Source organism: Dipteris shenzhenensis, chromosome 4 (assembly GCF_047967505.1).
Source record: "Dipteris shenzhenensis isolate YYH24624 ecotype China chromosome 4, Dip_SZ_1.0, whole genome shotgun sequence".
NCBI lineage: Eukaryota > Viridiplantae > Streptophyta > Polypodiopsida > Gleicheniales > Dipteridaceae > Dipteris > Dipteris shenzhenensis.
Genome location: NC_141599.1, coordinates 33590067 through 33594025, shown reverse-complemented (window position 1 = coordinate 33594025; position 3959 = coordinate 33590067).

Sequence of the window (3959 nt, the reverse complement as noted above, 5' to 3'; positions counted from 1 at the left end):
TCGCCTCCCTCCTCTCCTCTCCCTCTCTCTCTCCTCTCTCTCCTTTCGCTCCCCTCCCTCCCTCGACCCCCTGCCCTCCCCTCCCCTCCCCTCCCCTCCCTCCGCCGCCAGAACCCCTCCCCCCCTCTGCCCCCCCTCTCCCCCCTCGACCCCTCCCCTCCCCTCCCCTCCCGCTCCCCCCCTCCCCTTCCCCCCCCGCCCCCCCTCCCCCCCGTCAGGGGAGTCTGGCGACCGCGGCTGCCAGCCCTCCCTCCCACCCCCTCCCCCCCTCCCCCCTTCCCCCCCCTCTCCCCCTCCCCCCTTTCCCCCTTCCCACCAACCCCCCGCCCCCCCCCCACCCCCTTCCCCCCCTCTCCCCCTCCCCCCTTTCCCCCCTCTCGCCAGCCCCCTGCCCCTCCCCCCCCGCCAGGCCCCTTGTTGGAATACTGAAAGGAAAGAGTAGAGTGGACACAAACTCAGAATACTTGCTTATAGAATGAAGAAGAAAGAGGTCCTTAAGTAGGCACCTCATACAAGGTCACTGACATCACTGATGACCTCAAAGCTCCACAATCATCTCCTCAATCTGCTCCTAGATTCACTCAATCATCCTATGTGGCTCTCCACCACCTAACTGTGCTTGTGGGCACCTAACTGTGCCTCTAGCACTCACACATAGAAACATAAGGTGTGCCTGAGGCATACACCTTGAGATATCCCAACACCCCTGCCCCCCTCGCACCCCCTTTCCCCTCTCCACAGGGCTGGCGGCCATGGCCGCCAGCCCCCCCCTTCCCCCTCCACCCCCCCTCCATAGGGCTGGCGGCCAGCCCCCCCCTCCCCCACCCCCTCCCCCCCCTTCCCCCTCCACCCCCCCTTCCCCCTCCACACCCCCTCCCACCCCCTTCCCCCTCTCCACACCCCCTCCCTTCCCCTCGCCCACCCCCTTCCCCTCCCTCCCTTCCCCCTCCACCCCCTCCCTTCCCCCTCCACCCCCCTCCTCCCCCCGCTAGCCCCCCGCCCCCCTCGCACCCCCTTCCCCCTCTCCACTGGGCTGGCGGCCGCGGTCGCCAGCCCCCCCCTCCCCCCTTCCCCCCCTGCCAACCCCCCCTTCCCCCCTTCTCCAGGGTTGGCGGCCACGGCCGCCAGCCCCCCCTCCCCCTTCCCCCCTCCACCCCCCCGTCCCCCCCGCTGGCGGCTGCAGTCGCCAGCCCCCCCCTTCCCCCTTCCCCCCCCCGCCCCCTTCCCACCCCCTTCCTCCCTTCCCCCCTCCACAGGGCTGGCAGTCGTGGCCGCCAGCCCCCCCCTCCCCCCTTCCCCCCCCCGCCAGCCCTCTCCACCCCCCCTTCCCTCCTTCGCCCCCCTTCCCCCTGCCCCCCTTCCCCCCTCCAGGGGGGTGCCATCCCCCCCTTCCCCCCTTCCCGCCCCCCTCCCACCCCCTTCCCCCTCTCCACAGGACTGGCGGCTGCGGCCGCCAGCCCCCCCCTCCCTCCCCTCCCCCCACCCCCTTCCCCCTCTACCCCCCCCCCCTTCCCCCCCTCCACCCCCCCTCACCCCCTTTCCCCCCCTCCCCCGTCCATCCCCCCTCCCCCCTCGCACCCCCTTCCCCCTCTCCACAAGGCTAGCGGCTGCGGCCGCCAGCCCCCCCCCTCCCCCACCCCCTTCCCCCCCCCTTCCCCCTCCACCCCCCCTCCCCCCTTACCAGCCCCCCGCCCCCCTCGCACCCCCTTCCCCCTCTCCACAGGGCTGGCGGCTGTGGCTTCCAGCCCCCCCTCCCTCCCCCCACCCGCCCCCTTCCCCCTCCACCCCCCGTCCCCCCCTTCCCCCTCCCCCCCCCCCTTTCCCTGCCCCGCCTCCCTTCCCCTCCTCCAGGGGGGGTGGCGACCATGCCCCCCCCTTCCCCTTCCCCCCCTCCAGGGAGGCTGCCCCAGTCCCCCCCCCTTCCCCCAGTCCCCCTTCCCCCCTCCTTTCCCCCGTCCCCCCCTCGACCCCGCCCCCGCCTCTCCCTCCCCTCCTCCTCCCTTCCCTCCCGCCCCTCCATCCTCTCCTTCTCCTCCCCTCCTGACAGGAACCTTTCTCTCTCTAGTTCCTCTCTCTTGAAATTTTTTTTAAAAAATCTAGATAAAGAATTAATCAAAAAAATTTGCAAGTACCTGGAAAAAGTTTGTAAGTTTGCTCTTTCTTGCTTTCTTGCTCTTCCTTCCTTGCTTTCTTGATCGTCCTTGCTTTCTTGCTTCAATGAATGAAATGAGGGGAGAATGAATGAAGGAAGACTATATATAAGAAAAATTAGGTTTTCCTCCTCCTCTCCTATTGGCTTTCCATTCCTCCCCTCTCTCCTATTGGCTTTTCATTTATCCTCTCTCCCATTGGCTCCCATTACTCCCCCTCTCCCATTGGACCCCCATCCCTCATCCCAATCTTCCATTAGCCCTCCCCCCATCCATTTCTTCTTCCTCCCCCATTGCCACCACTCCCATCCCACATTTCCACCACGTCCCATACTCCTCCCATTTCCCAAAATCCCATATTTCCCCATCTCACCCTCCTCTTTTTCATCCCCTATTAACTCCCCTCACTCATTTCACTCCCTTATTATCCTACTCCCCTATTACCTTCCCCTCTCCCATTCCATTCTTCCCTCCCCACTCTCACTTCCACTTCCCATTACTCACTTGCCATTTGAAAACTATTAATATATTATTATACTATTTTTTATACTTATTATCATACACCCCTATTACTTCCCTCTCCCATTCCACTCCTCCCTCCTCACTCCCACTTCCACTTCCCATTACTCACTTGCTATACACATTTGCAAACTATTAATATATTATTATATGATTTTTTATACTATTTGCAAACTTACATGTGGGCAAAATCACAGGTGTCAAAGCGATCCTATTGTGGTCATACAACAACTATGCTTTTATTCAAGGGCATATTTATCCTCATCAACAAGCTTATTTACTCAAGGTATGAAGTGCATAATTTGTGCACTAGGTGTTTACTTTGTTGTATCAAAATTGTTTGCCACACACACACACATATACACATACCGAGAATTTTCTAATATTATCGCATCTACATTGCTCCGATGGGCACAAAACTTTGTACACGCCTTAACCTAGGTCATATTGACTTGCATACAAAGTGGTGCACCCATCCCATAAGTACTTGTTCGGATAACACACCTCCAAAACACACCTCCAAATGTATTTTTATGACAATTGTGCATAACACTAGGAACAAAATGGTGTATAATGTGAGATCGACTATGCAAAGCATATCCAATGGACACAAGACTTTGCACATTCCTCAACCTAGGCAGTATTGACTTGTGTGCAAAGTGGCATCCCCATCCGATAAGTACTTGTTTGAAAAATACACCTACGATCGTGTTTTTTGACGGTTGTACATGACACCAAGGCCAAAAATGGTATTTAATACTCAATCTACTATGTAAAGCAAATCCGATGGGCACAATACTTTGCAGGTGCCTCAAAAGCGGTGGTATGGTATTCCATGCAAAGTGGAATGCCCATTCAATAAGTACTTTTTAGAATATCACACCTAGGACCATGTTTTTTATTGGTTGTTGTCCATGACACTAAGGCAAAAACGTTGATTTATGCTTAATCGACAATGCAACGCATATGCAATCATCACAATACTTTGCACACATCTCAACCTAGGTATTATTGACTTACATGCAAAGTGGCATGCCCATCCCATAAGTACTTAGTCGAATAACACATCTAGGACCGCGTTTTTTGACGGTTGTGCATGACACTAAGGCCAAAACAGTGTTTAATGCTTGTTCGATGATGCAAAGCATATCCGATGGGCACAATACTTTTCACACACCTTAAACTAGGTGGAATTGACTTACATGCAAAGTGGCACGCCCATCCCATAAGTGCTTGATCAGATAACATACCTAGCAGCGTGTTTTTTTACGGATGTGCATGACATTAGAG